This window comes from Microtus ochrogaster, linkage group LG5 (assembly GCF_000317375.1).
Source record: "Microtus ochrogaster isolate Prairie Vole_2 linkage group LG5, MicOch1.0, whole genome shotgun sequence".
In the NCBI taxonomy this organism is placed as follows: domain Eukaryota; kingdom Metazoa; phylum Chordata; class Mammalia; order Rodentia; family Cricetidae; genus Microtus; species Microtus ochrogaster.
Window position 1 is genome coordinate 27893453 of NC_022031.1, and position 11536 is coordinate 27904988.

The 11536-nt window shown below is 34.3% G+C and overlaps 1 pseudogene; it reads left to right on the forward strand.

Moving 5' to 3' along the window:
* The first annotated feature begins 8148 nt into the window (after positions 1-8148).
* LOC113457763 lies at positions 8149-8294 on the forward strand (annotated as a pseudogene).
* The last annotated feature ends 3242 nt before the right edge of the window (positions 8295-11536 follow it).

An 11536-nucleotide genomic window follows, 5' to 3' on the forward strand; every position in this document is an offset into this window, starting at 1 on the left:
GGACCCAGTGCTCAGCATCAAGCATTGAAGAGAGAGGAGTTTTCTTCTGCTATTCTTTTGTTGTTCTTTGTGTAGCCTTTATTCTAGTTGTTTATTACTCTTCCAATGGCTCTTTTAGTTTTCTCCAGATGTTCATGCTTGAATGCCATCAGCAATCTTGAAATCTTTCTTCCTGTTGCTTTTCTTCTTGATCTGTCCTGTAAAAGTGAAGCGGACTGATTAATTCCTGAGGTGACCACTATGATAATAAAATTGCATAATATGTATTTATTATATACACTACAGCAAAAAATTAGTGTGCTTTTACACACAGAGAGACACATATTTGTGTTATAGTTAAGTTAATGCATATTATGCAATTATAGCTTTATTTCAAACAGTATTATTACAGAAAGTAAAGAATTGTATTTACAGCTAAATTTTATTGCTGAATACTTTTCAAGAAAAGAAAAATAAGATGATCAAATAAGTATTACTAATTTGTTTATGTACAGAATTTATGTATGCATTCCTACAGAGATTGCACATAGAGGACAAGTAATCTCTGACCTATCAATTAAAATAAAATTATCCTCCATCGTTAGCTTTATTCTATTTTCACTAATACTATTTAGTCACATAATAAATTAAACTGTTATTTCAGTTTCAGTATTTCACAGATCAAATAGAGTTGAGGCTGTTTCTATACTAAACAAGTGTCAAACATCCAACAAATATGGGTAGGAGGACCAGATTCTGGAAAGATTACACTCACACAGATTTTCTTATACATCAAAGTGAAAACTAACAAGACCTAAATGTAGATCCTAGGGAGAGGTGTTTTGTTTCAGACTAAGATGGATTTACCATAGTTTTCACCGAGAACAAAGCTAGCTCACAGGGGAGAGAGGGTGAGTGGCTATGAACGAGCTGGTTGACCTCTCGCCCATTTCAGACTTCCCATCCCACCAGAGCTCTCTCACTCATCAAAATGCTCCCACAATTATGTACATCCCAAAGTGTGAGGCTATCAGTCATGGTTCTGTTGCTGTTACCAGATACAAACTTCAAAATAGTGAGATAAATAAATTTATCTTTAACTAGAGGACACAGTCACAGATATTTCAGTATAACAATGTATTTTATAACCTTTCCTGGAGAGACATGAACATATGTCTATTTCTCCCAAATAGGGAGTAAATGACAGAAAAAGAAATGATTGCTCCCAAGTGAAGCTTAGTGAAGCAATGAATTATTTGGGGTAGTTTATAGAAGCATAGATTAAGAGTTACTTCTACCAGCAGGGTCACACAATAGTATCTATTCTTCAAGTATTCTCATTTTCAGCCAAGTCACTAAGGAAAAGCTATGCTTTTAGCTATTTCAAGATGCTTTATCAGCGTTTGGGCCTTCGGTGTGCACACCTCCTCAAAGCCAATCTCCCTATCTGGTGAGAGTTTGGCTGCCTTTCTTTTTGGCATAAGTAGGCATTTTATCTAATAGTGCTTACCATTCTTGATTTCACAGTTTTCACCACTTCTCTTACAAGAAAAGACATAAACTGTCTTGACAGGAAAGGGTCCATGTTGTTGTTTGAAGCTTCTCTTATTTGGAGTGGTAGTCTTACAGATTCACAACTTCGTCTTCCATACATAAGGTTGTTAAGTTGATCCTTTCTCCGTTGTGATTTTTTCATAAGAATAATACCTTTAAAAAAATCACAGTTGGTGCAATGTAGCACACTGACTTATTTCTCACTGGGAAAGGAAACAGAACAGAAGAGCTTAATTTTTTTTTAAAACCAAAGAAAACTTGATGCATGGATTAATTGGCCTACTTTTTAAAAAAATTCTAAAATGTCTTGGATTGTAAATTCACAATTATCAGAATCATATTAGTATAGAGAAAGTGCTATCATACTCACAGAAAGATTCAATAAGAATAGCTATGAAATAAAATGATATATTTTGCTTACTATAGATAATTTAGCTCTATACAATCTGAAATATTGTAGGACTAACAAGTACAACCTGAAAAGACGAGTTCAGATAACCTGATCTTTAATATATGTATTTGATGATAGCAATCAAGGTTGTACACACTATATCCTTCAAACACTGGGCTTCCAGCTGTTGTAAGGAGGAAGGGTCCATGTTAATGGAGGCAAAATGAGAGGTGCACACAAGGAGCTCAATACCAGATGATACGGTGTCACACTGAGGAATTCCACAAGGATTAGCAGGGGGATCGCCAACATATGATAAACTAATGAAAACCTGACAAGATAGTATAAACCTAAGTTTCCATGCTTAAAGAGGTCAAGTTAATGTAAGTTTCCTCATTTGTTTTGGTTTTCCATCTGGGATATAATACTGATAATGCTCTTCTGGCTTCATGCATTATTAACTAATTAATTAGTTTCTACACTGTGAAAATGTTTGAAATTAAACCTGCCTATTTAAAAGAGCTAAATTTGCAGTTTGAAAGGATAAACCTCTCAGAGCCACTCTTGCATTGGCCTTTATTTTACTGTAATTATAACTTTGACATATTTAAATTTGAAGGTGCTTGTGCAACAAATGCTGCCTTGGGAAAAACAAACACACATTTTAATATGTCCTATGGGTGGGAGATGTTTTCAAATGAATAGACTCTAAGTTCTGATATTTAAAAGCAGGTCAGGTGGGAAGAACAGAATTCATACATAAATTATAATGCATATTTGTAGGTATGCTTGCTATATATATTAAACTAAGTGCACAAAAGACATAGAACAAATCTTAATTTATGTACACTTACAGGGTCAATTACAACAACCAAATGCATAAAAATATTGTATACTTAGGGTAGTTTTTTGTTTTTTTGTTTTTTATTTTTTTGCTCTTTGTGAACCCATCTCCCAGCTCCCCAAAAAACACACCGAGACTTTATGTTACCTCTGAATGTCTTGCTTGGCTTAACTTGTTTCTAGACAGCTTTCCTAACTTAAATTATTTCATTTCTCTTTAACTACATTTTGCCTCTGGGCTTTTTACTTTTCTTTGTTCTATATATCTTGCTTTCCTTTCTACTCGATGACTGGCTGTGAGGCTGAGGAAATTGTTCCTGGCCTCCTTCTCTCTTCCTTTTATTCCTCCCCTTAGCTCTCTCCCTAGATTTCTCCTCCTATTTATTCTGTTTGCCCACCAGCCTAATCTGCCTATTTCTCTCTCCTGCCTAGCTATTGGCTGTTAAGCTCTTTATTAGACCAATCAGGTATGTTAGACAGAAAAAGTAACATCCCTTTACAGAGTTAAAAAAAATGCAACATAAAATAATGCAACATATCTTTGCATCTTTAAACAAATATTCCACAGCATAAACAAATGAAACATATCTTAAACTAATATTCCACAACAATTTAGTGTTTACATGCTTTTTTCTTTGCTATTTGCTTTAGGCATCTTTTTTTTTAAAAAAAACACAGATGTATAAACACGGACACATCTATCTTCCAAAAGTTCCTTAAAAAATGTATACCAGGGCTCTCTGTCTTATGTCTGGGCTGGATTAAAAATGAGATTCTTTTGTCTGTACTCAAGAGAGTTTGGAGCACTATAGTCAAGAACTTAATGATTGTGTACAGCTATGACATTTAAAACAAAGGCAATGAATCCTTAGTTTTGACTTATGGGAAATATTTTATTCAGAGGGCCTGTTGTTTATATGAATGGTTTTTCTACTTAACAAAATAACCACAAGTCACATTAACAAAACCACAGAAATGCAGGAAGGAAAAGCTATGTTTCCCTGTGCCCTCATGGTCATCTTCTAGACTTGAGCAAATCACTGTAATTAAGAGACAATTGACAACTCAAACACTCACTGGATATATTCTGATGTGCAAAACTTACTGAATCAATTCTCAAACTTACCATGAGAAACAAATTTAGAAAAGCCATATAAAAATAACGCTAACAAATTTCTATTTAAAAGATTGCCATTTATGTTACTAAAAGAAAAAAAATCATGTACTAAATTTTACAACCCTATACATTTATTTTTTTATTTATATGTGACATTTAAAAAGTATATTTTTAATGGTGATCAATTTATGATCACACTAGGTAAATAGTTCCCTTTGATCTGACAGTTCTTTATAACTTATATGATTTCTTGCCAGACTAAAAGCTCTGTCATTTCTATATCTGGATACTAAATTATCAAGTGATTTTTCTATGCCTAAAATGTGTAGCATTTAGACATTAATTTACTCTTTTATCCCTGCATAAAAGGTTTATTGAACACTGATTAATATCCTTATATAGACTAAGTCCCACAACCCTCATCAGGGGCTCCAAGGGAAAAAAATAGGGTAGACTCATGAGATTGAGGCGTTGGTCCTTGACATGGTATTACCCATGTCAAAAACACATTTACTCAGGACTTCTCTTGCTCTCTGCAGGTTGTATGCTAGCTATAATCCTGTATCCATGGGACACAATGTCCAATGGGGGGAAAAATCATTGTCCTTAACATGGTTAAGGCTCAACTTAAGGAAAAGGCAAACACAGCTTATAAATTTTGGTAAATTGTCTAGTAAGTTTCCTGCATCTGAGAAATGACAACTAAATTCAGATACTGGTTTGTAGAAAGCTAACCTTGTTTTATGTGAAAGTGGCAGGGTTTTTTTTTTATTATAAATAATGGTAAGGTCCTCAAAACAAAGCAAGAACATACATGAGTCTTAACCAATGGCATTTCAATGTTGTCTTGAAAGCTATATGGAATTAGAAAGATTTTTAAATTCCCAAAGTTGGTCTGTTTTTTTTTTTCTGTCTCTCTGTCCGTTTCTCTCTGTCTCTGTCTCTCTGTCTCTTATTTTCCCCCACCCTGCATTGCATGAGCTGCCCTCGAATTCCTGTGCTGTGATGTTGGATCTAGCTTATAGAACAAGCTGATCATTTAAGAATGTTGGAGATGAGTCTTTTAATGTTGGTCAGGACATGGAGGATATTATTCTGTTGGTGGCTTCAGTGGCTTACTAATATCAGATTAATACCAGAGCTTTTTGGGGTAGCCTCTTATTCTTGACTGTTTCATGCTTCTACCGTGAGACAAATAGTGTTGCTAGTCTCCAGAGAAAGCCATGCCAAGGCACTGAATTTGGAGGAAAGGCCGACCCCTTAGCAAGCACTATACCTGTCTGTAGTTTGATACTGGTGTCCCTACTCTCCAAGACTGCAATCAATACATTTTTTTTTTTTGCCTTACAAGTTTTCAGTCATAAAGATGTGTTACAGGACCTCAAAATAGACTTACCCAGCTTATAAATTAGTCCATAAAACAACTTAAACCTAAAACTTTTATAAGAAGGCTCCCAATTTATGTCAATTAGTTTCTTAGACCTATGCTAGACTAATTCTAAAAATAAAAACAGATTTATATTATATATAATTTGATATCAGATAGACTATTTTATAAGTGGCTGAAATGAACAAAATATATTTCATGCAAAAATCATTTGTTGAAATAAAGCTCATTTTATGCTTTGCATAAACTATTTTTTCTGATTTTTTTTTTTTTTTTTTTTTTTTTTTTTTTTTTTTTGGTTTTCGAGACAGGGTTTCTCCGTAGCTTTTTGGTTCCTGTCCTGGAACTAGCTCTTGTAGACCAGGCTGACCTCGAACTCACAGAGATCCCCCTGCCTCTGCCTCCTGAGTGCTGGGATTAAAGGTGTGTGCCACCACCGCCCGGCAACTTTTTTCTGATTTTTATACCTTATTTGTAGTCTCATAATTGAAGGAAAGTTGAATTCCAAGATCTCTCTGATCTCTGAGTGGCTGCTTGTGCTTTCAGGATGATGCTATGCAATATCTGTCACATGAATACTTGTGGTTTCTACTGCCACCTCTCTCTACACTGCAAAGGTATGAATCTCCAGCCATTCATCTCTACATATGATTACAATGAATAACAATAAATTACCTGGAAGAATTACAAAAATTTCAAGAATATGTTTTTATTATACTTATTAGGGTAACAATTTTCTTAGAACCTGTACCACTCTGATACTTAAATGCTACTTAAAAACTCTTTGGTTGAACTATCCTGACAAAGCTAATGCATTTACTTGGATTTTTTGACACTTTTTGAAGAAACTGTTGGAGATGGTGCTCTTCTCTAGGGAATTATAAAGCTTCTCCTGGAATAAGCATGCAAACTAAACAAAGCAAATCTTATAAAAATCCAAACCGTATTTGACAAGCCACTAATGGTGTTAGAGTGCTCCGCTCTGGTTCTTGCAATAAATAAAGACAACCATCACTAATACAAGAGAGGACAACTGGAAATGCCACAATTCTGCTGTCAGACTTATGTAAAAAAAATCTATCTACATATATAACATACACATACATACCATATATGTATATATATATTCCTAAGATAGTAAATCCTATCTGCGTTCTAAATACTTGTCATTATCTCATTTATCTGTAATAATGAAAGACATTGAAAGGTAAGTGAGTGCTAAAAAAAAGGGATTGGATATGATAATAGGTAGATACACTAGTAATAATAATGAGTAATAGTGAGAATACTAGTTTGCTATTATTTATAGATAATTTACATTGGTATAGATTCTTGTATGTTGATACAAATTCAAATCATATTTGTTATATTGAATATGCTCCTATTTCTGTTTACAATATTTGTGTACCTATGTAGAGTTATTTTGTCATATTGTATGCATGCATGTTTCTCCCTCAGTTTAAGATACTTTGTATATTGATTTAGTTTTAGGATATATTTGTTATATTACACTATATGTTTTTACCTCAGATCAAGATACTTATATATTGTTTACATTTTGAGGTTATTGTTCTCATTTCCTGTACATTTGTTTAAAGACTGTTTAATATGTTAATATGAAGCCTTTGTCTTTAAGCTATATATGTATTAAGAATTATAGGTCAATAGTCATCCATATTTGTCATACTTATTGTTAGACTAATTAGCTTCTTTAGATGCATAGATATTGTATTGGGTAACCTTCAACCACTTCAATGAACTGCAGAATATGGCATGTAAATAACTGAGAATTCTGTTGATATAAGGTACAATTGTTCCTGGTGACACCAATCTAGTCCTGAGAGAATGCTGGGGAACCTAAGGGACTCTACTTGGAGCTTGTTTTCTTCTTGGTGAAACTGGCAAAGAACTGCCTATGCCTTGACCACAGACAAAAAGCACAGTGTCTGTACTGTACAAGCAGGATACAAGAAAAAGACTGCCAAATCTTTCCAAGACAGAGTAGGTAAGACAGTTTTGAAAAATTCCCTGCCTTTGAAAATGGACTGTCAATTACTCTAGGCCTTAGCCAAAGCTGGTTTCTTCAACATTGCAAACGAGACTTTGGGTGATCGCCCAGGTAGCCAATTATCCTTGTCCTTGCACCTTTTAAAAATCGCTTGATTTTACTTTCTGTTTACTAGAGTAATATTATTTCCCTTCTCAGGTCTTTGACAGGGTTGGAGACTAGATAGTTGTAGTTACTGTCCTCTCATGACTTAGCCAAGCCATTTCTAATAAAAGATTGAGACTCCTTAGGATAAGATAACTATTGAAAGCTTTAGCAAATGTTTCTTGATATTTGTTCTTATTGTATACAGTTTTGTATTAGGCTCATAACTCTCTTATTTAGACTACCATCCACCTAACCCCAGTTTAGTCTCCCAGAAAAGAGTAGGACTTCCAGGGATATCAAAGGAACATGGCAAAATAATACACAAAAAAAGCACAAATCCTCACATCAAGACAGGGGAAGGCAAGCCAGTAGGAGGAAAAGGGTTCTAAAAGCTGATAAAAAGTCATAGACACCCCCATTCCCACTGTCAGGAATCCACAAAAAAATTCTAAGCAATGACAGCATGTATGCAGAAGACCTAGCTTAAATGCAGAGCTTAGGCTCTGACTGTGATTGCCTCTTCAGTCTCTGTGAATTTCCATGAGGCCTGCTTAGTTGATCCCAAGGGACATGTTTTCTTAGTCTCCTTGATCGCTCTGGCTCCCACAATTCTTCCTCCTGTTCTTTCATAAGTTTCCTGAGCTTTGGTGGGAGGAACTCAATGGCAAACATCTTCAGTAATTTTTTATTGTTTTTTCCTTTTGGCCAGTTGTGTTTGGCCTCTATCCTCGGTGTCTTTTGGCTAAGATCAACTGTAGTATCTGTTCTTGTCATATTTTTATTTGTTTGTTTGCTCAAGATTTTTTTAAAATTATTTCAGCAAATAGAGACCAATTGACTGTGGAATGCCACATTACAATGACTATATCAACAAAATAACTCCTGAACCTAAGACTCAGGTTACATGGCAGATGGCAATGTACAAAAATTGTAAGAACCAGAGGACCAAGAAGTCTGCTGTGAGATTGTACCTTCTAGAGAAGCTACATCTGGAACATGTGAACAAATCCAAGAGCAATTAATATCTCAGTTGTTGGAGAAAATCTCAGGGGGCCTCACCACTAGGTAAAGACTTACAGGCACTTAATGACTGTTGAGAGAGGGAAAATTAATCTTCCCAGAGATGATATCCTGATTACTTATACAGTTCTGATTGGCTAAAGTTAGAAATGTAAACATGCAGGCAATATTAAACAGACTCAGTAGGTTCTATCTATCTATCTATCTATCTATCTATCTATCTATCTATCTATCTATCTTTCTTTCTTTCTTTCTTTCTTTCTTTCCTTCCATCCATCCATCCATCCATCCATCCATCCATCCATCTATCTATCTATCTATCTATCTATCTATCTATCTATCTATCTATCTACAATGTATCTGGTGTATATGTATAATGTGTGTACATACAGAAATGTATATGTATAAACAGTTGTGGTTAAAGACAAAGAAGCTATGAATTTAAGGGTCAATATCCAACATCACAGGGATATGAGGGAGGAGGGGGAAAGGAGAAATTATATAACCTCATTTTAATCTTTAAAAAGGAAGAAAAAATATACTTGTTTCAATATATACTTATCGGCAAAATTTGACAATCTATAATATTTTTACTACATAAGAAATAAAGTAATAAATATAATACATTAGTAAAGAAACATGTATGTGTGGATGTGTGTGTGTGTGTGAGAGAGAGATACTATTTTATTTTCTGAGACTTAGAATTTGTTTTCTTTGTCTCTATGAATCATATTAATTAAAAGTGTTCAGTGTGTAATATTATATATAGAGAGAGTTGCATAGTTATGATTTGTACACTTTGATTATATCTATATCTATGCACACACATGCTGTCAGGAAAGAGAAGTCCACTTACATATAATATACACAATTGATCTAATTAAAACTGATCTCATGGTTCCAGCTGAGAAAATTGGTCAAACAAAGCAGACTTGACAGGAATGACTGTATCTGCAATGGAAGTCATTCTGAATAAAGGCCTGAGCCTAGCTACATGCAGTATAGAACGGCAGACTGTGGGCATATGATGACCAAAATCACTTAAGAAATTTCCATGGTCCACAGGAGGAATGAAGGCCTGAGATTGGCTCTTCATAAGTTCAGATCCTGCCACAGAGGCCAGTATTAAGGTGAGTAGCTGCATAGGACAACAGCTTTAGAAGGACAATGAGCTTTATATCCCTCTTCTATTTTTCTTGTAATTTTCACTTAAATTTTGTTTCTCACTGCTGGCACCAGCTCTGTATTTTTCTCTAATGTTTGTAGGTGATTCCAGTGTGTCACCAGCCAATGCCAGAAAGTAAGGTAACTGACTCTGTTCAGGGTTCTTCTATGTGACAAGAGCCTCTGCACGTTTACTTTGGTTCAGCACACACTTGCACCACTAATCTGTGAAAATAAGCTTGCACGTTCATTTATTATTAGTACACAAAGTGTCTAATCCAATGATTAAAGTAACTTTCTAAAAAAGTGTGGTCAGTTAAAGAAAATTAACAACTCATAGCGGAACCCATCTTTGCTTTCCATTCTAGTATGTCACTTTCTGGAAACAAAAACAACTATTCAACTATTCCAGTAGCAATAGGGTGCAAATTTCTACAAATCCAAGCCTTTTACTTGTCTCGAAACAATTTGCAAAGACCTTTTCTTAGACTTAACTGTAGACCTCCTCAAATTTAATATTTCATTTTAGCTTTAGGATTCCATTTGCCATTTATTTTGTATATTTTCTCAGTTACTTTTAAACTCTTGGTTTTGTAATGCAATCAAAGCAATGTGGTAGAGAAGTCATTCATACTATAGTGGTCTCAACTAGAAGTCAGTAGCCAGAGAGTTCATTTATTCAGTAAATATTTCCAGAATCTATAGCAGAAAACAAAAATAATTCTTCATTGTCACCACTGTGTGCTTTACACTAAGGTAAAAGCACAGCATGTATATTAGATATACTTGTGGCATATTTACCTGTTTACTAAATGAGACCTTGGTGAACATTCATATATTATAAGGTCTAAGAAAGACAAAAGGACACAAGCTTTAGTAATAAGTCTATGAAAATCTAAAACAAGTAACAAAACATCACCATTGTCTGATATCTGCTAAAATCTCAAATGCTTTTTACAGAGGATTTTTTACTCATATTGATATTCTAGGTATTGCCAATGGTTTTACCTGTTACTTAATTTAGAAAATTTAACAGTATTCTTGAGATTCATACATATATAGTTTAAACAAAATAATATAATTCTTCATGTATAAATGCCAATGAGATATTTAAAATGATCACGATAAGAAAATATAACAATATCCTAACTCGAGTCCTGGGATCTCTTCTTGGATTATCATGATCTGGTGTGGCCATGTTATGTAGTTGAAGCAAATACAGGTACATATAAACTCTGAGAAGCCTAACTATTCAACCTTATCAACTGTGGAACTGACTCAAAACCAGCTGATAAAATAAAATAAATATACCATGAGCCAGCTTGCTGTGCAAACTCATATAATTATCCTACTGACCTCAAAGGAGGCAAATCTAAAGACATAATAGCCTTTCTGGATCTGTAGTCTGTCAAAAGAAGGAACACACACAGTCTACAAAAGAAAATAATTTAAACCAAAATGTCACTAGTGCTGAGCCCTTATGTACTTTGTGGGTTTTCTCACTGAAGCAGGAAACATATTCAATTTGTAACATACTGGTATGATTATAGTGAACTGAGTTGAGCTTTGCTGAAATAAAATGTTTCTCTCACTTTGATTGTGAGGATTTTTATGTTCAGAGAGAAAAATTCATTTGAATCCTATTTGCCAAACTTCAGTATATCCAAAGTAATCTAGCCCCCAAAAGTATATAAGTTTCACTAGTGACAGAAAAGAAGGAGGGAAGTAAAGGGACTTCTGTGAAAGTATTAATTTTCTAGGGAAAATATAGTTCTATAAAAAAGCAAATGCCGGCTTTCTGGTATTTTTTAAATGGCAAAACATCTACCATTAATCTTTATAAAGAATTACCTTATAGAAGTCCCAGCTGTAGGTCTCCTATTTATGGGTTTCTTTCTTCTTTGAAAGTAGAACACAGTAGTAGAA